Source organism: Sus scrofa, chromosome 15 (assembly GCF_054392235.1).
Source record: "Sus scrofa isolate SSC_HxYL_T2T_F1_AM1 chromosome 15, Sscrofa_HxYL_maternal_Yorkshire_Landrace_v2.0, whole genome shotgun sequence".
NCBI classification, from domain to species: Eukaryota; Metazoa; Chordata; class Mammalia; order Artiodactyla; family Suidae; genus Sus; species Sus scrofa.
The window spans coordinates 86,077,754-86,104,788 of record NC_139397.1 but is presented as its reverse complement, the minus strand read 5'-3'; the positions used below and the strand labels follow the sequence as shown (position 1 = coordinate 86,104,788).

Sequence of the window (27,035 nt, the reverse complement as noted above, 5' to 3'; positions counted from 1 at the left end):
TCATTGTTAATCCATTCCAAAAGCAATAGATTGCACCCATTAACTCCAAGCTCCCGATCCCTCCCACTCCCTCCCCCTTGTCAACCACAAGTCTATTCTCCAAGTCCGTGATTTTCTTTCCTGTGGAAAGGTTTGTTTGTGCTGTATATTAGATACCAGATATGAGTGATATCATATGGTATTTGTCTTTCTCTTTCTGACTTATTTTACTCAGTATGAGTCTCTAGTTCCATCCGTGTTGCTGCAAATGGCATTATTTCATTCTTTTTTGTGGCTGAGTAGTATTCTGTTGTGCATATATAACACATCTTCCTAATCCAATCCTCTGTCAATGGACATTTGGGTTGTTTCCATGTCTTGGCTATTGTGAATAGAGCTGCAATGAACATGCAGGTGCATGTGTCTTTTTGTCCAGATATATGCCCAAGAGTGGAATTGCTGGATTATATGGTAGTTCTATGTATAGATTTCTAAGGTACCTCCATACTGTTTATTATTAACGATGGCCATTCTGACTGGTGGGAGGTGGTATCTCATGGTAGTTTTGATTTGCATTTATCTAATAGCCAGTGATGTTGAGCATTTTCTCATGTGCTTGTTGGTCATCCATATATCTTCCTTGGAAAAATGTCTACTCAGGTCCTTTGTCCATTTTTCAATTGGGTTGTTGGCTTTTTTGCTGTTGAGTTGTAGAAAATTGCTTATATATTCTAGAGATTAAGTCCTTGTCAGTTGCATCATTTGAAACTATTTTCTCTCATTCTGTAAGTTGTATTTTTTTTTTTTCTTTTTGGTTTCCTTTGCTGTGCAAAACCTTGTCAATTTGATTAGGTTCCACTGGTTTATTTTTGCTTTTATTTCTGTTGCTTTGGGAGACTGACCTGAGAAAATATTCATGAGGTTGATGTCAGAGAATGTTTTGCCTATTCTCTCTTTCAGGAGTTTGATGGTGTCTTGTCCTAAATTTAAGTCTTTCAGCCATTTTGAGTTTATTTTCATGCATGGTGTGAGGGTGTGTTCTAGTTTCACTGATTTGCATGTAGCTGTCCACGTTTCCCAGCAATTATTGCTGAATAGACTGTCTTTTTCCCATTTTATGTTCTTGCCTCCTTTGTCAGAGATCAATTGACCATAGGTGTCAAGGTTTATTTCTGTGTTCTCTATTCTGTTCCACTGGTCTGTCTGTTTTGGTACCAATACCACACTGTATTAATGACTGTGGCTTTGTAACATTGCTTGAAGTCTGGGCGAGTTATGCCTCCTGCTTGGTTTTTGTTTTTCAGGATTGTTTTGGCAATTCTGTTTTTTTTGTGGTTCCATATAAATTTTTGGATTGTTTGTTCTAGTTCTGTGAAAAATGTCATGGGTAATTTGACAGGGAGTGCATTGAATCTGTAGATTGCTTTGGATAGTATGGCCATTTTTATAATATTAATTTTTCCAGTCCATGAACATGGAATATCTTTCCATTTCTTTACATCTTCTTTAATTTCCTTGATTAATGTTTTATAGTTCTCGGCATATAGGTCCTTTGCCTCTTTGGTCAGGTGTATTCCGAGGTATTAGATTTTTTGGAGTGCAATTTTAAAAAGTATTGTGTTTTTGCATTCCTTTTCTAAAGTTTAATTTTTAGTATACAGAAATGCGACTGATTTCTGAATGTTAATCTTACATCCTGCTACTTTGTTGAATTTGTTGATCAGTTCAAGTAGTTTTTTGGGTTGAGTCTTTAGGGTTTTCTATATATAGTATCGTGTCGTCTGCATACAGTGACAGTTTTATCTCTTCTCTTCCTATTTGGATGCCTTTTATTTCTTTTGTTTAACTAACTGCTGTGGCTAGGACTTCCAATACCATGTTGAATAGCAGTGGTGAGAGTGGGCATCCCTGTCTTATTCCGGATTTTAGCGGAAAGGCTTTCAATTTTTCTCCATTGAGTATTATATTTGCTGTGGGTTTGTCATAAATTGCTTTGATTATGTTAAGGAATGTTTCCTCTATACCCACTTTGGTGAGTTTTTATCATGAATGGACGTTGGACTTTGTCAAATGCTTTTTCTTCATCTATTGAGATGATCATATGGTTTTTGACTTTTCTTTTGTTAATGTGGTGTATGACATTGATTGATTTGCATATGTTGAACCATCCTTGTAAACCTGGGATGAAGCCCACCTGGTCATGGTGTACGATTTTTTTTTTTTATTTTCCCACTGTACAGCAAGGGGGTCAGGTTATCCTTAGATGTATACATTGCAGTTACAGTTTTTTTCCCCACCCTTTCTTCTGTTGCGACATGAGTATCTAGACATAGTTCTCAATGCTATTCAGCAGGATCTCCTTGTAAATCTATTCTAGGTTGTGCGATTTTTTTGATATGCTGTTGGATTCGGCTGGATTAAAATTTTGTTGAGAATTTTTGCGTCTATACTCATCAAAGATATTGGCCGATAGTTTTCTTTTTTGGTGGTATCTTTGTCTGGTTTTGGAATTAGGGTGATGGTAGTATCATAGAATGTCTTTGGGAGTATTCCTTCTTCTTCAACCTTTTGAAAAAGTTTAAAGAGGATGGGCTCCAGTTCCTTTTTGTATGTTTGGTAGAATTTTCCTGTGAATCTGATCCTGGACTTTTATTTATAGGAAGTGTTTTTATGACATATTCAATTTCATTTCTAGTGATCGGTCTCTTCAGTTGATCTATTTCTTCTTGATTCAGTTTTGGCAGGCTGTAAGTCTCTAGAAAGTGGTCCATTTCTTCCAGATTGTCAAATTTGTTGGCATATAATTGTTCATAGTATTCTCGTATGGTTTTTTGTATTTCTGCAGTATCCGTTGTGATTTCTTTTTCATTTCTTACTTTGTTTATTTGGGTTCTTTCTCTCCTCTTAAGGAATCTAGCCAGAGGTTTGTCAATTTTGTTTACCTTTTCAAAGAACCAACTCTTGGTTTTATTGATTTTTTTCTATTGTTTTTTGAATCTCTATTTTATTGATTTCCTCTTTGATCTTTATGATTTCCTTCTTTTTGCTGACTTTAGGGGTTTTTTTGTACTTCTTTTTCTAATTCATAAGTTTTTATCATTTTTAATCAGAGGTAGAATAAGACAGGAAGACAATGCCTAACAGAGAAAGTGCTTGTGGGTGTTAGCTAAACATTTATCTGAATTTTGGCCAAAGAGAAGGGTTGTCCACTTATTGGATGTTCAGCTGCTACATACATATTCCCTACAATACAAAGTCTTTCAAGGAACCATTTCTGGAAAACACAATTTTAGTGGCCTTTAGATGTCACCACAAAACACTCTTTTGCTTTGCCATTCTCTTCTAGAAGTGACCATTGGGAAAAAGTCTAGTGGATACTTGCTGTGCTTACAACTGTACACATATCCTCATCTTCTTCATTCCCACCCTAATTTCTCTCTAGAGATCTTTCTTGTCCAAAACTCTTGATACCTGTAGATCATGTAACACTGTCGCTGCCTTCAGCTTCTGTCATAGATAGGTATGTATTCCTCCAGCCACCGAGCCTAGTTCAAAATTGAACATTAGTCTCAAACAGAGCCAACAGATAGAATAATCGAAACTTTGGAACTGAACTACAGTTATGAGGATATAAACATGTACTTCCTGGAGGACTTCTTAGCATAAGAGAGGAGATCATATGTATGAATTAAGCCAAGAGTGAGAAAAGAAAAGCTGATAGTTGGAAGAGAGATTAGGTCCAGATGATTTGATCTCATTTGATCTCCTGCGTGCAGATTTGCCTAAAGCCATATCATCTTCTAAAGTTTCCAATTCTATTAACCAATAAACTCTCTTTTTGCTTAAGCCAATTATGGGTGAATATTCTCTCATTTGAAGCCAAATAATTCCAACTAATTTTTACATCACTGATTCTAAAGTGCCTGCTTTCTGGCAAGTGAAGGAAAACTGAGCATTTTTTTTTTTTATAGCTGGCTAAGGCTCCTACATAAGAATAAATCATAAATTCAGGATAACTTCACAAACTTCTTTTCTTTCCAAGTTATGTTGATTATTAATGTGATTGATCTAAGTCTATGTAACACAGAAATGGTATTGCACTATATTAAGAAACCTTTTGATTTGCAAGTGCTCAGGGAAAACATTATCAGATAGGTGATAGCTCTCAGAAAGCAGTGTTAGTTCTAGCACTTGAATTTCTTGTACTCAATTACAATTTTGGTTTATTAAATGGCAATCTCATTTTATTTGCTCTTACTACCCACTGGGCTTTGCTTTTGATAATGTTTAGGACATACCCTGTGAATTTAGCCCTCAGGAAAATGCCTTTGATGATTCCTGCAATTGACCTCCATATTAAAAACGTTATGTCCAAGAGACATAATATGTTACCTAGATGCAATGCAACTTGTAAAGAAACATGGCAGACAGCCTTGATTTGTCACCTCATCTATTTTCTTCAAATTTATGATCTATAGAATGGAGTTTTTCAATGTTTTCCTCAGCAGCTAACTTGCTATTGTATAGTGATATGTATAATTGTAGGACTAAAAATTCTAGAGATTATTTAAGTATTCCTCTCTAGTTATGTGTGTGTGTGTGTGTGTGTGTGTAATTGGAGACTGTTTACATGTCAAATTATTAATTTTTCTTCACATCATCAACACATCATACATAATCAGAATAGTTTTTTTTCCAGCAGATTATTTCTATATAGATCACTAGGGGTGACCAAAAATTTAATTGACTGTGTTATTTTAGTTAAGTCAGACTCTAGTTTCTGGGGGGGGGGGATCCTTTAGAAGATGAGGACTCCGGCTTATTGCTATGGCTGTTTTATGCTTGCTAAGTTACCTATTTGTTGTTCAAGGCTAGCAACTCATTTAGCAAGTAAAAGCTTCTTCCTTACTTTTAATTGTTCTTAAAGTTACTACCAAGAGTCTTGGAATTTGTATAATGGATTTCTAATTAATAAAGAAAAAATGTTTATGCTACTCAATTTTAAAGAAAAGAGAATGAATTGCATTATTGACAGTTATCATCATGCTGTTTGTCAATGATGATATAAACCCTAACCCTAACCCTAACCTAGTTCAATTAATCTACAAGAACATTCTTCAAACAAAGGAATCCAACAAGAACAAAATCACTGCAGTGCCTTATCAATTCTGCTGGTAGAAAATTCAGATTATAGAGGTGTTGAAAACTAAATGAATCAGTGGGGCCTTAGACGCAATAGCATACTACAAAGAATTTGGAGAGATGAAATGAACGTGGACAAAAGAGCAAGTGAATCACAATGTTTACATATGAAATTTCAACCAAAGAACCAATAGTAAGAAATGCCATGCTATCTTCTAAAACGTTTCTAAATTTCAACCAAAGAACCAATAGTAAGAAATGCCATGCTATCTTCTAAAACATTGAATGAAGTTTCTTGATTCTCAGAACCATGTACCCATTTCAAGGGGACAAATCTTGGTCTGTGTAAATTAAAGGGTATTTTCAAAGAGGAACTGTTTGAAACTTCTACTAGTTAGTCCTCAAAACACCTTCTACCAAGAGAGAAGAATAGAGGTTGTCCCATCTTCACCTCAAGCATAATAATACAATTTTCAGTGGCATCAATTAGGGAGCTTAATACATATCCCCAGCATTTAATCAGGTATAGGACACAAGAAAATCTAACGTGCTTTTTTTGCAAAATAAAAGAGAGGTGGTTTCTGTACCGGGATTGGAGTCCATCTCCAGAAATTGCTGGACAAAAAAATACTAGAGTTTCCACGTGAAAGACAGAGTTGATCCAGAACCAGATTTAAACCTTTTCAGTTGTCCATCTGAGAAGGCAATGAGATGTGCACAAATAATCTGGATGAAGTGGGACTCCAGAAAACCATGAGCCAAGGGAGGAGCATTTTCTGGGGGGAATAAAAACACACTGCCCTTGTGAAATGAAGAGAAGTCAAGTGTTCTCAAGTACTCCCTCTAAAGATTCATTCTTGAAAGAATTTCCTCTAAACATTTGGCAGTTTCTAAGACGTCAAGATAATGAAGCTGGCTTATAGTCTTACCAGCCAAGTAAGAACTTTCCTTCTTCTACTTTCTATCTCCTCTCATTTATAATCCTGAAAGAGTCCAGACCCAACAGTGGTGTGTTGGGGGAGGACAGGTAGAATCTTAAGGAGGGGAAGAGAAGGACTGCATTTTCATTTCCACTAGAAAGAGAGAAAATTTTAAGTTTATATCACGTTCAAAATTTTATTTGCTAAATGGATTATTCATATAGCTAGTATATTGTGACCATGCTTGTGACAAAATGAGACCAAGAGATTTTGTATTACTTACAAGTGACAGGAAAAAAAATACTGACCATGCTCAGGATTTTAATCATGAGCAGAGGAAGAAACTATTCCACTCTATTCCTTTTTCAAAACAGTGGAGATAAAAATAGAGTTGCCTTTGCTATCATACTCTGTGAGCCCTGGCCTGCTCAATGTATTATTTGACCATGAATAATCTGTAAACAAATTGATAGTCCAGTATTAACATGTTCACAACGTATATGATAATATGTATTTTTAAGACTTTTTTTTTTTTTGTCTTTTTGCCATTTTCTTGGGCCACTCTCGCGGCATATGGAGGTTCCCAGGCTAGGGGTCTAATCGGAGCTGTAGCCACCAGCTTATGCCAGAGCCACAGCAATACAGGATCCGAGCCACGTCTGCAACCTACACCACAGCTCACAGCAATGCCGGATCGTTAACCCACTGAGCAAGGGCAGGGATCGAACCTGCAACCTCATGGTTCCTAGTCGGATTCGTTAACCACTCCGCCATGACGGGAATTCCTTTTAAGACTTTTGAATGAGAGTTGTTGTACATAATTTTTTCAGGCATTTTAGTAGCCATTTAGCTATGAACAGAATGATTGTTTTATTTTAAAGACTTCCAAACAATCAAATAAGTATGGCTAACTTATAGATGTCTAACAAATAAGCAATAAAAAAAAAAAAAACCACTGGAAGAGTCTAGAGAAGTATGAAAAATCTAAATCTCATTTTCCTGAAAGCATAGGAAGCTAAGTTATCAATGTTAGACATTAATTTTTCTAAGATTTTTATGTGTATGTAGGAGACAGAAATAACACAGTAGAAAGAAATCTTTATACAAAATCAAATAAAAATATATTTCAAAAATAAATTTTGTGAAGAAATGTAGTAGTATTTTACAGTTTAAAAACCCTACTGTCATTTTATTTATTTTGCCATCAATCCTGTGGGAGAGGTAAGGCCACAAACATTACTACATTTACAGATGGGAAAACTGAGCCCGAAAAAGTTCAAGTGTTTTGCCTAACACCATACAAAATTTTATCAGCAAAGCTAGGACTGGAACCTAGGGATCTTCCCATGTTCTAAAACAGAGGTGTGGATTTCAAATACAAATTGGAGATTTTCTTTAATAATTTATTAAAACAAAGGATTTTGAGAGAGTACTTTAGGAATTTTGTGCAAATTGACTAATTTTTCAATCTGAGAAAACCATTTAATGCCTAAAAACATGTGGGTCTATGATTATCTCAAAATAAAAAGTTTAATTAAACAGAAACCCATGAGGTTTGGTGGCTGATTTGCCTAGCAAACACTCTCACTTCTAATAGCTCCTCAATTTCCCACAGGTAACTACCTCTCACCTGTTCTCAGCCTACCTGATTTGGGTGAGCTGACTCTATCCCCTTTTCTACAGGTGGCATGTGGCCTAAGTTTGACCTTCTGCAGCAACATATCCCCTTGGTCTCTGTGACTGGTCAGGGTTGGGCACTTGACCCGATCAACAGTCATCAGGGTTGATCCTGAGATTTTTGCTGATGCACTTTATAATGAAGTGTACTCATTTTCACTCTTCCTTAATCTGGTTGGATGGAATCCAGGATCTACAGGAATACACCATGTAAAGACAATCTGCCTAAGAAGGAAGGCAGCACAGAAGAAAACTAAGCCAAAGATGGTAGGAAAGTTTCCAGGTGCCATTATTTTAGAACTTGAACACAGATGTGCCCAAAGCACCTCTAGCTTCCCCAGTTTTTAATTTATGAGGTTGTCATTGCCCCCCTTTGTCTTGTGTTCTTTTGAATCAAGATTCCACCACTTACAATCCAGGGAGTTCTAAAATACACATGGTGTCAATATAGCCAAATGATTTCCTCTGAAACAGTTTTCTAGAAACCCTCATTAATGCACTTCACAGAAACCATTCTGTGTGAGGTAAGTGATTTCAGTAACTTTATACATTTTAAAGCCAGCTATCCCACTTTTTCATGCTTTTTCTATTTCATGTAAAAAGGGAGGAATAATTTTTCTCTGATGAGCAGTTTCAATCAGGTGTTTCTGTGCTTATCTCCATCTTCAGTTTGCATCATGTTGAAACTGCTGTGTTATCTGTTTCCCTTCCTATCCCATAAAACCCTTGAGGTCAGGGGCTATGTTTTATTATTTTTTTATTTTCAGGGTTTTATTGGTTTGTTTTTTAGGGCCACACCTGTGGCATATGTAAGTTCCAAGGCTAGGGGTTGAACTGCAGCTGCCAGCTTACATCACAGCCACAGCAACACCAGATTTGAGCCGAGTCTGCGATCTAAACCACAGCTCACAGCAACGCCAGATCCTTAACCCACTGAGTGAGTCCAGGGATGGAACCTGCATCCCCATGGATACTAGCTGGATTCATTACCACTGAGGCACGACGGGAATTCCTGTGTTTTATTCTTAATCGTGTCTCACTATCCAGCTTTCAATGAATACTTGTTTGGCAAGCAAATAACACAAACGTCAATATTTTAAAACTTCAAAATTATTGTCACAATGTGAACATGTCTTTTGTTGTGACTATAATCGTCCAGCATTTAAGTTAGCCCAAGTTTAAAGCCTTAGAAAAATTACAATAAACATAAAAAGAATATCATAAAGAAATAGACATTAAAAATTTTAAGTCTAAAATTATTGTAACAAGTCCTTGAATTTTGAAGGTTAGGTTCCCTTTATCAATGTATCCTTTAACAGTGATATTACCTGACTTTTCACATAAAACACACTGAGCATGTCTCTGATCTGTCACAATAACCAATTAGCACAGGTGATGTGCTTTAACATGACTGCTATTTCCTTTGCTGTGTTCTTAAATGTAAATAAGCAAGTAAATAAATAAATAAATAAGGGGCTAGATGAAGTAAATTAGTAGTATCTACCTGAAGGCTGGGAAACTGAAACTCTTAAAACTGTGAGACTAAATCAACAACCGATATTTATTCAAATGCTTACAATTGTCCAGCCTATGCAGAGCACCTGTCTTGGTGTTAACTAGCATTTAACTGCTGTGTGAGTGGCTGCTAGGCTCTACTTACTGCTATGAATTATTTTAGATTCTAAAGTCTGTGTTTGCATTATAAGCCCTCCTATTTGGCTCCCTCCCAAGCCTACCATAGCCTGTTCCAGCCTACTCACTCAGCAAGGCTGCCTGGTACAGGAGCAAAGCACTGTGCGAAATCCATTTATGTCCCACAGGACAGCCCACCCTCATCACACCTGTTCCACTTGAAGCTGAACAAACGGGTCCAGGTGTACAGTGACCCATAGCAACAGGGACTAAAGCCAGGGCCACCTGTCTTGCTAGGTAGCAGAGGGAAATATTTTTCTATAAGACTACACATTGCCAGTTTGAGGCAAATTAATGTCTCTAACTGGAGGAACACTTTGCAAGGAAAGTAAAGGTACTGTTCTCTTCTAGATAGAGATAAAAACAGCAACAACAACTAGTGTTGCTATTGCAAGGAAAATAAGAATGCAGTTGCCCTCCAAAAGACTTTTAAAGATATCTAGTGTTGGTTATTCACCATATACAAAAATAAAGTTGAAATGGATTAAAGAACTAAATGTAAGACCAGAAACCATAAAATTACTAGAAGAAAACATAGGTGGGAAATGCTTGACATAGATTGCAGCAATATTTTTGGATTTGTCTCCTAAAGCAAAGGAAATAAAAGAAAAAATAAATAAATGGGACCTAATTAAATTTAAAAGCTTTTGCACAGCAAGGGAACTATTGACAAAATGAAAAGACAACCTACTAAATGGGAGGAAATATTTGCAAATAATATGACTGATAAAGGGTTAATATCCAAAATATATCTGAACAGCTCATACAATATAAAAAAACAACCCAAACAACCCAAATTAAAAATGATCAGAAGAGCTGAATAGACATTTTTTTCAAAGAAGACATGCAGATGGCACATGAAAAGATGATCAACATCAACGATTGTCAGAAAAATGCAAAACAAAATCAGAATGGGATATTACTTAACACTTGTCATCCAAAAGACTGCAAGGGAGTTCCTGTTGTGGCTCAGCATGACTAGTATCCATAGGAATTTGGGTTCGATCCCTGGCCGTACTCAGTGGGTTAAGGATCTGGAGTTGCTGTGAGCCACAGGGTAGGTCGAAGATGAGGCTTGGATTCTGCATTGCTAAGGTGTAGGCTGGCAGCTGCAGCTCTGATTTGACCCTTAACCTGGGAACTTCCATATGCCACAGGTGCAGTCCTAAAAAGAAAAAAAAAAAAAAAAGACCACAAATAACAAATTGTTGGTGAGGATGTGTACAAAAAGAAACCATCATACACTGTGGGTGGGAATGTAAATTGGTGCAGCCAATAGGGAATGCAGTATGGAGCTTTCACAAAATATTGAAAATAGAAGAGCATTATTTACAATTGCCAAGATATGGAAGCAACTTAAGTGTCCATCAACAGAAGAATGGATAAAGATGTGGTATATAGGTACAATGGAATACTACTCAGCCATAAAAAAGAATGAAATTTTGCCATCTGCAACAACATGGATGGAAATGTTTAAGGGCATTATGCTAAATGAAGTAAGTCAGAGAAAGACAAATACTGTGTGATATCAATTATACATGGTATCTAAAAAATACAACAAACTAGTGAATATAACAAAAAAGAAACATTCTCATAAATATAGAGAGCAAACTTATGGTTACCAATGGGGAGAGAGAAGGGAGGAGGGGCAAAATAAGGGTAGGAATTTAAGAGGTACAAACTACTATGCATAAAATAAATAAGCTACAAGAATATATTGTACAATACAGGTAATAGTATTTTATAATAACTATAAATGGAATATAACCTTTAAAAATTGTGAATCATTATGTTGTATATCTGAAACACAATACTGTATTTCAACTATATCTTAATAAAAATTTTTTTAAAAAGTATTGAGTTATCAAGGGGGATATAATAATTGTTCTGATCTATCTGTACAACTGAGTAGACTATGGTAAATTATAATTTTTCTCCAAAGAACCAAAATTTATATGCTTAAAGTTACCTGCCTCTCCATTTTCCAGGCTTAAACAATTAACATTTCCTTATGGGATCTGTACCGTCTTAACAATTGTACTGTTGCTTCCCTTTTCATTTAGGTCAATTTGAGAATCATTATTCACAAGTTCTGTATCCTCCATTTTTAAATTGTCTCTACACTAAGCAATTAAGAAATTCTGATATGAGCATTCCTGCTGTCTGTGGTTCTTAATTTTGGCGCTTTTTAAAAATTGCTTAATTAGGTCTCAGATTAGAAAAGTTGCAGCATTACAAAATACATTACCTCTTTTGTTATCAAAGAAATAATCATTTCTCCCAGAGATATGTTATTGTAATTTATTGTATGGTTTTGTCCAATTTGTTTCCATAATTATTTAAAACATGAACTACTGTGTACAACAAACTACATGAAAAAATTTAGAGATCACAGACAGTTTTGGCGGAGAGTCGCTGCGGTTTGCTGCTTCAACAGTGCTTGGACGGAACCCGGCACTCGTCAATCTCCTGCCAGGCTGCTCAGAACCGGCCCTTGCCACCTCTTCACAGCGCCCTGGGACCGCCCCCCAAGGCCACCGCCGCTGCTCCCGCACAACCACCGCTGCCACCACCTCTCCTCAGCCGCCAGCCAAGACGACCTCGTGCTCCTGGCAGGTGTGCCAGAACTACCACCAGGACTCGGAAGCGGCCATCAACCGCCAGATCAACCTGGAGCTCTATGCCTCCTGCATGTACCTGTCCGTGTCATACTATTTTGACTGCGATGATGTGGCTTTGAAGAACTTTGCCAGATACTTTCTTCACCAATCTCCTGAGGAGAGGGAACATCTGAAAAACTGATGAAGGTGCAGAACCAATGAGGTATCCAAATCCTCCTTCAGGATATCAAGAAACCAGAGTGTGATGACTGGGAGAATGGGCTGATGTAATGGAATGTGCGCTACACCTGGAAAAATACCATGGATCAGTCTCTACTGGAACTGCACAAACTGGCCACTGACAAAAATGACCCCCATTTGTGTGACTTCATTGAGATGCATTATCTGGATGAGCAGGTGAAATCCATCAAAGAATTGGGTGACCACATTACCAACTTGTGCATGATGGGGGCCCCCAAATATGGCCTGGCCGAGTATCTCTTTAACAAGCACACACTGAGAAGCAGTGAGAGCTAAGTCTTAGGCTGGCTTCCCTTAGCCCCTGGGGTGACTTCCCTGGGCACTGAAGCAGTGCATGCATGTATGGGTTACCTTCACCTTTTCTATAAGTCCTACCAAAACATCTACTTCAGTTCTTTCCTTAGTACCATTCCTTCAAATAAAGTAATTTGGTACCAAAAAAAAAAAAAAAATTTTGGAGATCACAAGGATAAGCAAAATATTTTAAGCTTTCATGAAGCTTATAGTCTACTATGTGATCTAAGATATTTAACAATTATGCCACATATGTATATGTAATAAATGCTAAAAGAAAGCAAGGCAGTTCTTCCACTGAATCTTCTACTGTAAGGAATAAAAGCTCAGTAACCACAACATTCCTATTCCAAATTCACCATATATATGATCTTGGTCAAGTTTCTTTCTTTCTTTCTGTCTTTCTTTCTTTTGTTTTTTTAGGGCCACATTTGCAGCATATGGAAGTTCCCAGGCTAGGGATCAAATCAAAGCTACAGCTGTCAGCCACAGCCACAGCCACAGTAATTTGGGATACAAGCCATGTCTGTAACCTATACCACACCACAGCTCAAGACAATGCCAGGTCCCCGACCCACTGAGCGAGGGCAGGGATCGAACCCACATCCTCATGGATACTAGTCAGATTTGTTTCTACTATGCCACAATGGGAACTCCCTTGGTCAAGTTTCTTGACCTCTTAAAGAATCTATACATGTATGTGTAACTGGATCACCACTCTGTACAGTAGAAAACTGACACAACACTGTAAACCAGCTATAATGAAAAAAATTATTATATAAAAAAAGTTTCTTGACTGCTTGAAACCTCAACTTCTACATTTTTAAAATAAAGATGATGCCAACACTAAACTCTTAGAATTGTGAGAATTAAATAAAAAAGAAAATCATGGCAAGCACTTAATATATACCAACCGCTATGCCCACTAAATATGCCATTACATTTTTATAATTACATATTTGTATATCAAAATATCAGAGAGGTGAAAGGGCAGATAGACAAACCAATGAAAAACTGAGAAGTAATTTGGATACAAGACTAATGATATTGGGTAAGATCTTGGAAACTTCACTTCTGGTGATGAAGGAAGGCTAAGTCCTAAAAATAACAGTTTGAATTTCCTGCCACTTCAGTGGGATGGGCACCAAAATCTAAATAGGTTTGTTAAATGTAAGGAAATTGTATTTCCTAAATCCCTAGGTCGTGGACTCTCAATTAGATTTAATGCATATAGTCAAGGTTGATGCCAGGGAGAACCAACTCCCTGCCTTTCAGAGTTGCATCATCTAGCCACTGAGCAGCCACTCAGGGAAGTATATTCCCACACCCTTGAATATCTGCTTCTAAGTCCAAAGGTGGGAAACCTGGTCCAGGTAGATATCATGCAAAAGAAAGAAGGGGATGTGCAAGGAATGCTGAGAAACAAGGTATACAGCAAATGCATCTCAAAACTTGTCCAACTACTGAAGCTGGAAATCTGAATAGAAAATAGTAGGTTATAAAAGTACAGTGTGAAGTAACAAGGAAGTTAGGGTTTGACGGAATAAAGACAAAGTTAAAGAAGCATGATACAGGGAGAGATTTCTGTGGAAACCCCTTAAAATGGTAAATAGATTGAAGCGGGAATCTGTCTTCTTTTCTAGTGGCAGAGGGACCAACACCTTAAAAAGGAATGGCTGAATTTTATGTTCAAAAAAGGTGAACCCAGGGAGTTCCCGTAATGGCTCAGTGGTTAACGAATCTGACTAGTATCCATGAGGATGCGGGTTCGATCCCTGGCCTTTCTCAGTGGGTTAAGGATCTGGAGTTGCTGTGAGCTGTGGCATAGGTCACAGGGGTGGCTTGCTCAGAACTGGCATTGTTATAGCTGTGGCGTAGGCCGGCAGCTATAGCTCCGATTTGACCCCTAGTCTGAGAACCTCCATATGCTGAGAGTGCAGCCCTAAAAAGACAAAAGACAAAAGACAAAAAAAAAAAAAACCCAGAATGTGAACCTGGGCACCAAAGATGCCTAGCCTCATAAAAGATTTTGACTAAATCTGCTGAAGGCATGAGTCATTGCCTAAAAGTTATTATCTTAATAAATCATTCTATATAATCACTCAACTGAAAACTATAAATAATCACCCATCAAAATTTTAATCCCTTCTGCTATGTTTTAATTTTAACTTCCTTACTTAGCGCTAATCATCTTGTAACATATTATATACAATTTAATAATTTGTTATGATTATTGTCTGTTGCTTATTTCTTCTCCACCCCTAAAACATAAGCTACATGAAAGTGGAGATCTTTGTTTTGCTTATTGACTGATATGTTCTAACCACCAAGACCATTTCCTGGAAAACAGTAGATGCTCAGTAATATTTGTTAAATAAATGGATCCTTGAAGAGTTCACCTCTATCTTCATGTCTTTGTCGTTTTACAAGAGTTTGGAACTTTGATATGATGGGTGAGGGTGCCCTAGTAATTATTGAAATTGAAATTACTATCAATCTATAGTTTTTCACACACCTGGATATTGACTGAAATTTATATATACAACATAAATTCTATAATTATTTCAAATCTATGTACTTTTATCTAGCTCCATTTCATCAACTTATGCATAACATTTTTTCCCCAGGTTTACAGCAGTAACATTTCTCCTTGTCTTTCCTCTTTGACTCTTTCTAATAAATGGATTCCTTTAAGAATGCAGTCCCTAGGTGTTCCCTGGTGGCTCTGTGGGTTAAGGACCCAGCCTTGTCACTGTTATGACAGGTCACCACTGTAGCATGGGTTCAATCTCTGGCCAAGGAACTTCTGTAGGCCATGGGCACAACCAAAAAAGAAAAAAGAAAAAAAACAGCAACAGTCCTTTCTCTCCTCCATTCTAGCTTTAAGTTCATCAGAATCTCCCAATTTTTCCCATATCTCCTGCTCTTCACACTTCCCAACAGCCCCTCTTCAGACCATGGCACATTAAAAAGTTTCATTAATCTATTTATCTTTGTAAATTTAGAGTAGTTATTCTGAAATATAAACACAATAATTTCAATTTGATTAATCTCATTTAAAAAATAATTATTTTACTTTCTTTTCTCTACTAATAAACTTTCAAACTGCTAGGGACTTTTTTCAGCTAAACTCATCTCTTAAAATCTATAAACTAAATAAAAGCACATCTTACATAAAAGAAGCTTTTCAAAGGACTACATCCTCTAGACTTAGACATAGTCTACCTATACTTTCTTATATTATTGTGTTAGCATTATATAATGCTAAACAAACAGCAAAAATTTAAAGTAAGTTCAAATAAATATCTTCAAAAAATAAAAAAGTATTTTAAATTAAAATTTTCATTCTTCTTATATTAGCCTAATCATACGTACATGCTGGGCAGTATTACTTTTATGCACCAAATTTTACAAGCTAGAATGAGAGACTATAAGTGAATTTTCTAAGTGCTTGTTCCTAATTAGCAATAAGGGCTCATGGAAAAAATAACAATGTGTTTTTCCCTTTAGCTTAGCTGACCCCACAGCCTGACAGTGTCATGCTAACAAAGTTTGTGTAGGAAAAAAAAAAAAAAAAAGGTCTGTTGCTTAGTCACAAAGCCCTAGAGCGGAAAGCATGTGTGCATATGGGTAAACAGATTATCCAGTGATCTTTCCTGAGAGAAACAGAGAAGTTTATCTCCAATACCTGACCTTATCTGCTTCACATCTGTCCTTTCCTAATGAAACTCCATGGTCAATAATGGCCGTTTACAAGAATCTAAGCACATTTAGTCGTTTGAAAGGATGACACATTCTCACTTCTGACAATGTGTATAGCAGTATAAAAGGTAATATTAAAAGGTTATAGTTAATACTTTGCACTTAAGCGTAGGTTCCCACAAGTTGTTACTTTGGTGAGGTAACATACATTTACTTATCTTCTAAAAATAGAAGATTCTTGTTCTAACTCTGGTATTAGATGGAAAAACTTTTCTCGTTACTGGCTAAATGAAAGAGGTAAATAAAATGCTGATTTATACATAGTGACATAACCTCCTCCTATGCATAACAGATACCTATTTAATACCTAATATGTGCTAGGCATTGTGTTAAGTAACAAGGAAAAGGATGTGAAAAAGTAGAGTACTTGTTCTCAAGGAACTCATTGTGCAGAAGAGTGTTGAAGAGGATAACTGGAGAGCTTTACAGCGTAGTATGAAAAATACTACCATATAATTTGATATAATATTATACAATCATATAATATAATGCTACGCATAATTGGAGGACTGAAGAGGAAGGTGTGTAGGTCAGTTATGGGGAGAGCAGGACAGGATATCAAGTTCATTATCCTAATTGAGTCTTCAAGAATAAATACCAATTGGCCAACTGTTGAAGGGAAATGGGGATAAAAAAGGCAATAATGGAAAGCAATTTCAAACTGAGGGAATAATAATTTTAAAAGGCATACTGGCCCAAGATACCTTCAGAAAACTGTAATTACATAGCTGTATGGCAACAACATAGAAGGTAATCTATATTTGGTAATTACTTGGAAGTAGAGAAATTTTTATTGCATTATTCTTTATAATAAAGATAAAATACTTTAGTATTATTGAATTGAAACATATCTAAGTAATATTTTGACAGTTGTTATATCTGGAATATTTGAATCCTTTATATAAAACACACTGACTCCTAAGCAGACTTTAAACTGACAATTATCTTGTTTTTTAGACCGATTTTTACCACCACGTAATTTTTGCTTTTCTGTATCAATTTTTTCTCAGCTAAAATATGTGAAAAATATCTATACTTCTCAACTTTTAGAGATTTTATATGAAAAAAAGATGCAATAGATGTAAAAATATTTCATTATACAGAGAAAATCTTGACATTTTCATACATTTACCTTTCATTACCTCCCTCCCCAGAGAAATGACAACTGACATCAATGTCTTTTTTTTTTAATTTCAGAATAACATACATATAAAAAAGTGTCCAAAACATGTTTGTCTCAATGAATTCTTATGAAATGAATTCTTGTGTTACTGACACCCAGGATAAGAAACAGGATCTACCAGCCCCTAGAACAGCCCCAGTCGCAACTAACCCTTGCCAAAGAGTAGATTACCTCAAGAGGATCTACTATTCTTACTTCTAATGTTAGCATTCATTTTACCTCTTTTTAAATGTAATAATAAGGGCTATAATGTTTTGTTTTTCTACCTTCTCTCAGCTCAGCCTTATGTGTATAAAATCATTATGTTTCAGGGAGTAGCTGTCATTCTTTTCATCTCCCTATCTGCACATTATTATGATCAAGAATATACCATAATTGGAATTCCCATTGTGGCTCAGCAGGTTAAGGACCTGATGTCTCTGTGAGGATTTGGGTTCAATTCTTGGCCTCGCTCAGAAGGTTAAAGGATCTAGCATTGCCACAAGCTGAAGCATACGTCACAGATGTTGTGGCTGTGGCATTGTCCCCAGCTGCAGCTCCAATCTGAATGCTGGCCTGGGAACTTTTATATGCTGTAGATATAGTCATAAAAAAGAAAAAAAAATCCTGTAATTTTATTCATTTTTCTGTTAATGGGTCTTTGGGTTCTTCTTTGTTTAAACTGTTTTCACTCATGTTACTATGGACATTCTTGTTTACCTGCACACATGTCTATCAAGTATATATTTAAGAGCAGAACTCATTAGCACACAGAATATTCTTAAGTTCACCTTTCATTGATAATGCCAAACATGTTTTCAAAGTGGCTATACTAATTTACATTCTGAACAGCAATATATAAGAGTTTCTGTAGCTCCAGATCCTCATCAGCACTAGCATTATCAGCCTCTGAAATTTTAGCCACTCTGGTGGGTGCAGCATGGTACCTTATTATTCCAACAGTGTAAGAATGTTCCTCTAAAGAGTATTTTGAAAATAATGGTCTAGGAAACAGGAAAATGAGGCCTGGGTCTGGGAATTTTTTAATGAAGTTTATAGATGTTATAAAAAAGCATTATTTGGCTTTGATGTTTATGAAATAAAAATAAGGCCAACCAAAGTTATAGCTCTATTCACAATGCATACTTTATATTTAGAATTTATATTCATATTTATTATAATTTTATAATTCTGTTAAATGTGTTACAATTTTGTCTGTTCATTTGTTATGTAACATTTTTTTTCTTCCCTAAATTTTATCCCATGATAATTCCCCTTTATTGCCCTCAGAATAGAGTTTATACTTTAAAACACATATATACACATACTAGAAAAACCTAAAAAATAGTAGTCTCCCAGAAGACATTACCAGTAACTCTCTTGAATATATGGATACCCAAAAATGGACAACAGAATGAATGTACTTCTAAGTATCATTGCCAGGAAAAATGAGTATGGAGTGGTAGGGTCTGGCAGTTAATGAACATTTAGTGAAGGGATACGTTTGCTGTGACTAAAGAAAAAAATAACAGTTACTAGAAAATAGAACTATCTCCTGATAGAAAACTTATACAACAAACAGTAAATTATCATGAATCTTCACAGAATGTGTGCTTTATGCTCCTCCAGCACTTGGTGCATATTTGTATCATAGCAATTATCTTACTAGATTATAATTGCCTATGTGATAAGATATATAGTGTACTCACTGATGTGTTTTTACTTCCTTCCATATTTCATTATGTCATCTGCAAAATGTATATAATAATACTTTCTATGGGTGAGGGTTAAATGAATATAGGTAAAATGCATAAGACAATGTTTGGCATGTAGTACTAAACAAATGTTGGTTTTTGTTATTATTAAATTTCTTCACCTGAGGCTCCTCCTTCAGCTGCTCCCCTAAAATTCTGGCCCAATATCAAGGCTATTAATTCCTAAACAGAATTGTTGTGGGAAACAGATAAAAGAATCATCAAATTCTTGTGTTTTAAATTTAAAGGTTTTGATCTACATGTATGGGTTGAATTGTGTCCACCCCCCGCAGAAAAAAAAAAAAAAGTATGTTGAAGTCCTAATCTCCAATGTCTCATAATATGCCCTTATTTCGAAGTGAGGTCATTAGGGTCGACTTTTATTCAAAATGTGGATTTATAAATGCCATTATAAAAAGGCAAATTTTGGACATAGAGACAGGTATGCATAGGAAGGAAGATGATGCAGGGAGAACACTACAGAAAGATGAGGATAGAGATTGGAGTTACACTATCACAAGTCAAGGAATGTCTGGGCTACCAGAAGCTGAAAGAGAAAAGGAAGAATCCCTACAGATTTCAGAAAGAGAGTGACCCTGCTGACATCTTTAGGATTTCTAACCTCCAGAACAGTGAGATAATATGTTTCAATTGGTCTGAGCCACCAAGTGTGAAACTTTGTTATAACAGCCCAAGCAAACTAACACATTCCATACAACATAGAAAGATTTCAGAGGAAAACCTGTGGTTCCAGTTTAGCACTGGCACAGAAGGAAGAGGTCCAAGCTAAACTCTGGGGGCTGGAAAGGAAGTTTGTGTAGAAGCAAGGGAACATAACCCAACTAAGGTCTCTGATAAGGGCCTTCTATACAGCTTGCCTATCCAGGAGTGGCTAAAAAGGCAGAAAGATGAGAAGATGAGAAGTTGAAATATTCTAATGTAGCAAGGACTATGCCTCACTTATCGGAAGCCCACAGAACAAATTACACTTCATGCAATGGAAACAGTAGAATATAGATGGCCATGTGGCACTTATGTCAGTCAATTATAGCCCTGCTATTTGTTTTTCTTCCCTCCTCCCCTAAGCACAGGAATGAAAGTTACCTGAGAGAAAGACCTAACAAAACTTGAGGTAACTAATGGTTATGAAGAGGGGTTGCTGCCATGCAAAACTGAATCGATGGTTCTTCTGGGGCAAAACAGGAATGTAGGCACATTGGTAGATGTCTGCGAAGAGAGACGATGATGCCCATGGATCATATAGGATTCTACACTTCACTGGATGCCCACATAGAAAAGAGGGAGACTGGGGAGCATACTTTCCCTTCTCCATATAGAAGCATTCCTGGACTTAGGTCAGGTCCCTTGAGAAGACTGTAAACCTGAAATCATTGGGAAAAGCCTCAAGTGACTCAGTCCACCTGGAATTGACAAGATTTATTTTTCTGCCATTAGGCAAAATGGGGCTGGAATTTAAAAGCTAAATAAATAATACTTCTTGAGCACACGGCATAACAATATGGCATCTGCTATATTTTTCTCTTCATCATACATTGTATGCTCCTTGATGACGGGCACTTTGTATTTTTATTTTGTCTTTTGAAAGCTAATATAGTGCCGACACATACTAAGGTGCTCCCTCTATATTAACATATTAATTAATTAATCATTAATTAATAAACCTATAGTTGTTCTCTCTAAAGTAAATTGAATAGTCAAATGAAATAAATAGCAGTTTGATTAGTTAAGTCTCTTTTAATCATTTTTATTTTGTTTATGTATTATGTACTTCAATACCCTTATAAGCTACATTTTATTATTTTAAAGACATAGTAATAATAATATGTAACCATTGATTGATTTATGTAAGATGCATTTCAACTGTTCCTCTTGTCATATACACATACCAAATAATCCATAGATCTAAATTAGGTGTGTCTCATTGAAGTTTAACATACTTTTTCACATTCATATATTATTTCTTAAAGATATTTTATCAAAAAGCAACACAAAATGACTATCAGTGAATACCTATTACACTGTTCTTTAAGGAGTCAGATTACTCACTCAGAAAAGAATTCATCAAGTGTGAAAAAAACGTTTTCAGAAAACTAGAGCAGGCCACAAGAGAGATTTTTGCAAAACCCTACAAATAAGGTGTTAAAGTTATCTAAAAACCTGATTTTCAAACAGAAATTTGGAATTTTTTTTTAGGGCCACACCCATGGCATATGAAAATTCCCAGGCTAGAGGTCGAATTGGAGCTGTAGCTGTGGGCCTACACCAGAGCCACAGCCACAGCCACAGCAACACAGGATCCCAGCCACATCTGCGACCTATACCACAGCTCACAGCAACTCTGGATCCTTAACCCACTGAGCAAGGCGAGGGATCAAACCGGCATCCTCATGGATACTAGTTGGGTTTGTAATCTCTGAGCCATGATGGGAACTCCCAGAAGATTTTTAATTGTTAGATGTTAAAATAACTTATGGTTGAATCCACTTTGTAAACTTATAAAATTTAGAAAAATATAAAACATTGGAAAAACTTGCCTAGATTATAAAATAATATTTTTGCACATAATCATATAAAGGGGATAGGTTACATTTCACCTCCTGATAAAGAACAGGGATGTTTTCCTTTTGTTCAATTTTGTGTGTCTGCCAGTAGATGGCGGTACTATGTTGAGTACTGTCAGGTTTTTTTTTTTTTTTTTTTTTTTTTTTTTTTTTTCCCCTCCTCAAAGCTGTTTTCTGATATATGTTGGGTACCATAGAGTGAATCTCAGAACAGGAAGCGGAGGCATAAGCAGAGAGGATTCTGGAAAAGGCTCTTTGTTTTCTTATCCACAGAGAAAGCAAAGAAAATAAAATATTGTAGTTAATATATAAACCTCTGTGGCCAAAAATCTGAACAACTGCAAGGGAAGGCTCATTGTACTCTAACCATCTTGGATGCGGGCTTTGTTATGCTGTGATCCATAAGGCTCTGTTTTATCAGGTAAGCTGGCAAAACATTTAATTATCTGAACCATAGAATCCAGCCACCGGATCAATTTTTTTTTATTTTAAAATCATCTTCATGCTGCTATTTTTAACCTAATGCTGTTTAGATGTAAATTATAGGAACCAAAGGCATCATCTAATGTGTAAACTGCTTACTATTCCTTTATCTCAAAGGAAATAGAGCCTCTGCAGAGAAATGGTGACTTATGGTACAGACTAGGCAAAACTGAGCTTGCATCTTTGAAACACGTATCTACATGCTTATGATTCATTGTAATCAGACGAAATATTTTTTAATACACAAAGCTAGCCTAATTGCTTTTGTGACTGTACACTTATATTTAAATGTCCATTGTGTCAAGTATTTTTTAAACATAAATGTATAGTGAAATTGTAACTATCATTCTTATGCTTTAGTCCTTTTTTTAACAGCTTTGGAGAGGCCATGCGTAATAGTGAGTGATAACAATATAGAGATGTTTAGCTCTTTGAAAAACATTATTATTTGTCTCTAAAATAATTTATTCTCATCAATACTAAATTAAAAAGAGATTTAACCTTTTAATAATAAAATGATCCCTATATACTCTATTATATGTTATTTCTTTATTTTAATATATTCATTTTATATTAAATATTTACCAATTTATTGATTTAAAGGGAATTGTTATTTTCTTGATGAATTTTCTCATAAGCTTCATATATTTCTATATTTTTCTCTGTAGGCTTAATAGGTTGTTATTATTATTAATTATCTGGGAGAGCTACATGGACAAAAACCAATTATTTAGTTTATATACAATTTATATTTTCTGTAGTTTTCTTTAAAATATTTTATAGCATAATCATAAATGTTTTACTCAGTAGTCACATAGAACAGAAAATTACCATCAGAAAATGTATAAGTATTAATTTAAATAAGAGTTTTAAAAATCATAGAGGTTTTTTAAAAAATACAACAGGTGGTGTAATGTAGCATATAAGGACAAAGATAAAGGCATAAATGCTTGTAGGAATTTGCATGAAAACATTTCATCACAATCAGTCTAAGTAGTGAGTACCCTACATGGAATAAAGACTTCTGATTTCAGCCTGGGTTTCTAGTCAGTACTGGTCAAATTATCCTAAAAATAGAACTTGAGGCCTCTGCTTTGAATGCGACTGTAATATCTAATGATTTTGTAAAATACTGATTTCTTACTTAAGATTTTACATTGAGTAGCAATAACACTCCCTCTAAAAACATTGCAAAATAGTGGTTGCCTCAGAGAAAAGCCCTGGGTCTTGAATATTTCAGAAGAACTCCTACCATAGGATGTAAAGAAAACTGTTTCTTTGAAAAGGGTTCCCAGCAATGGATATTAATTGGCTTGGGCGTATTGTACACTCCATGCTTCTCTACAGGTGAATGAATGTAACTTTGTTCTGTGTAAACACCAGAGCTGGTCTTTCTAAACTGTTTTACATTTATGAATGGATGCTTATGAATGTTAGGAATATTTTTATTGGTATAGTTGCAAGAATCTCTTCATTTTTGTCTCTATTTGTAGTCACAATGTGAAAAGCAATAGTATATAGCTTTTCACCAAATGTGCTCTTTGAATATTTCTAGAAATCAAGCCTATTTTGATTAAATGATATGAAATAAGTCTGGTATCTTATTTTTTAAACAAGCTAGCAATGACTTCATTTGCGAGGTCAAGAATAAAACTGTAATTTTTTAGTGTGGTAGAGAAAAATAGGTTGAGCACTGAGTTGAAAGTCTTGATTTCTGTCAAGTTCTGCTACTAATAATCTTTGTCACCTCAGACAGAAGAGACACCTGTAAAAGATGGGAATTGGAATCCAGGATATCCAAGGATACTTTTAATTCTTAAAATTCTATGATTCTAATTTATCTGGATTTTCTCCAATTGATTTCTTAGCTTAACTGTAATCTGACACATCTTTGACTTTTACTGATTTGTTATTATCATTAATGGTGTGCTAAACATGGGGGGAGAGAAATACAGATGTTTTAAAGGCCCTTGGCCAGTTTCTTCTGTGGTAGAAACAACCAGAAAGCAATATGAAGAAGTGGTTAAGAGCAAGGGTTTGGCAGAATGAATCCTAGCTCCACTATTAACTGACAAAGATTTAAACTTTCTGAGCCTCTGTTGAATTTGCATCATCTATAACATAGGAATGATAATGCCTATGTTGCAGGATTGTGTAAATAGATGTCTTTCCAGTGTTTATTATATATCTTGGGACATGAGTAAGTACCCACCTCCCCGCCTCCTCTGTTCTGCAACCCCGTACCAAAAGGAATAGGTATCATTGTTAATACTGGTGACGGTGATGTATCTTCCACCATAACAGGAAGGACAGAGTAAAACTGCCAAGAAATTCTACAGTTAAAAAGTAAATAATTCTCATCCTGGAAGAATGCCCTTTCTGAAACAACAACGAAAATGTGTTCCCTATAATAATATCAACTAGTTGTTAACATCCTGGCCATTTCCTAGATTGTTTATAGAATTCTTGTAATACCTTCTAGAAGACCACTTTTTTGCCCAATTATATATTATCACGGATCTCACTTCAAAGGCTTTCTTCTTTTTAACGTAATAGGGGAAAGAGGCTTTATTTCACCTGTGCCTTAATAGATATACCTATTAGACAAAAGGTGTCTATGACGATTCATAAAGAAAACCTAGGTTTCACCAAGAATCACATTTATATGCCAAAGAATTTACTATGACCAATCACATTAAAGACCTGAATCCCAGAAATGATTGCATGCATTGGGCTATGTGATGATCTCACAAAGTATCTACTACTTAAATCATATTGATGGTACAATAAACAGTAGAAAGTCAAATTGTACATTTATTGTTGACATATTGCAAAACCTCTGCTCCCCTCTAAAGGTTTTCTCTACACACAGCTTCGTGCTCTTGACAGCAGTGTGCTACTGGGATCTTGGGGACGTGGTGCTGGGAGTCATTTCAGCACCCCAGGCCTCCTAATCCTTCCCTTCAACCACCCTGGGTCTCTTTAAAATGACTCAAATAACTGCGCTGTCAGTTTCATCTTCATGGCAGCCAAGATAACTTAATGGGCTCATGATTAGACAGAGCTGAGATGGCCCTGAGTTTGAGAGGCTTAAAGATATGAGTGGATGGTTTCTCAATTAGACTGCTCTGCTTGGAATTTGTTACTGGTCCATCTCCCTCCTGACTGTAGCTACTCTCAGCTCTTGTGATTATTTTTAGGAGTTAACTGAAAGCACCCACAAATGTAAGCATATCAAAACAGATATTTTTTTTTTTTAACAAGGAATGAACATGTGACTAGATAGTAAAATTTCTTTGAATGGGTACCTGTGCAGATTACTCTTTTCTCATTACCATTCATGTATAGGAACATCGTGAACCCACTGAAAGTTGGGAATTCATGTTTAATTTGTCATCTAAAAGTATATTATTCATTCCACCTTAATATTGATCACTATTTTACAAGTTTTCTAAAACTGTAAGAATTAATTTATCTACCTACCCCTGAAATATAATTTAAGATATTAACAATAAACTTCTGTACTTAGGATCTATTTTAAAATTTTGATTAACTTCAACTCTAAATTACCTTTGCTTTCACTTGAATTTTACCCCATAAACACCTTTTATGGCAATCCAATGGAGAACCCGGTATCCAAACTACTAGTTCTTGAGGTAGACTGTTCTTTGAGGTAGTTATAAAATTTGGGAAAGATAAAAGCCAATTGTATCATCCTTTGTGTTGCAAGTTCATGTATTTATTTTCAATTAGGAAACTACATTTTTAGTTCAGATTTACCTGATAATATCTTTCATAGTGTGGTGAAGTTAACACATTCTTTGGATGCATTTTAATGGAAAATAACAAGTGTAGCATTAAGAGCAGAACAGTGTTAATTTTCATTTACTTGAAAATAAGTTAATAAAGAAAATATTGCTCTCTTGCTAAGCAAAGATGTACTTTGCTCTATGATCTACCTGACAGGTACCTGCTCTTCGGATATCTGGAATTTGAATCTACATTCAGATGTATAATTATCCACAGTAGAAAAATTCTTTAAAATTCATTTGTAAATATTATATCTACTCAACCAGATGTGAGAAGTTTTAATATGCCATGTATTTGTTAACTGATTCTTTAATATTTCACCTCTTTTTTCTGGGGTTTGTACTGATAAAGGACCCTATAGAAAGAATTTTAAAGAAATTTCTGCCCAAGATATATGAATAGGGAATAACTGTAAGTTATAAGCATGCCTACAAATTAAATACATACATTATACATGAATACAATGCATATAAACATATGCTAGGTGGTGGTTGCATAAGGGAATTCTTAGAGGTTGTTTAAGTTCAGTGAAACCTTTTAAAAGTCTGGAGTTATTTCTGTAATAATTGAATTATGTTCATCCTTTTGGAGACTGCATGTAGGGAGCTCTTCAAGTGATTAAGCTCTGAGATGAAACAAAGTGAATGATGGTCTTTAAATTATTAAACAGTGGTTTAATATTATTTTATTCAATGGGTGATTTCAAAGATGAGAAGTCACTCTATAAATAACTTGGGCCATTTTCTGCCAAGAAGTTCACTTTTGGGAATTTTAATCTCCTAATATACAGCATATACTTTATTCTTACTTGGGTCGTACAGAACATTTTGTCCTTTTCTTTTTCCAAGAGCTTGAACTGGAATAATTCACTAAACCCCTATTCTTATTGTTATATGACACTGTGCTTCTGAACTGGA

The 27,035-nt window shown here is 35.6% G+C and overlaps 2 protein-coding genes and 1 pseudogene across 41 annotated transcripts in view; all 3 read left to right on the top strand.

Moving 5' to 3' along the window:
• The window catches only part of TTC21B (tetratricopeptide repeat domain 21B), an 875,896-nt gene that overhangs the window by 666,018 nt on the left and 182,843 nt on the right, over nt 1-27,035 (top strand). The gene's annotated exons all lie outside the window — the stretch shown is intronic.
• LOC100153286 (ferritin heavy chain pseudogene) lies at nt 8,213-12,547 on the top strand (annotated as a pseudogene).
• Nucleotides 22,016-27,035, top strand: part of SCN3A (sodium voltage-gated channel alpha subunit 3) — a 106,834-nt gene continuing 101,814 nt past the window's right edge. For all 40 annotated transcript variants that reach the window (XM_084999317.1, XM_084999310.1, XM_084999304.1 and 37 more), the window contains exon 1: nt 22,016-22,246. The gene's annotated coding sequence lies outside the window, so the exon portion shown is untranslated. The remainder of the gene's footprint in view (nt 22,247-27,035) is intronic.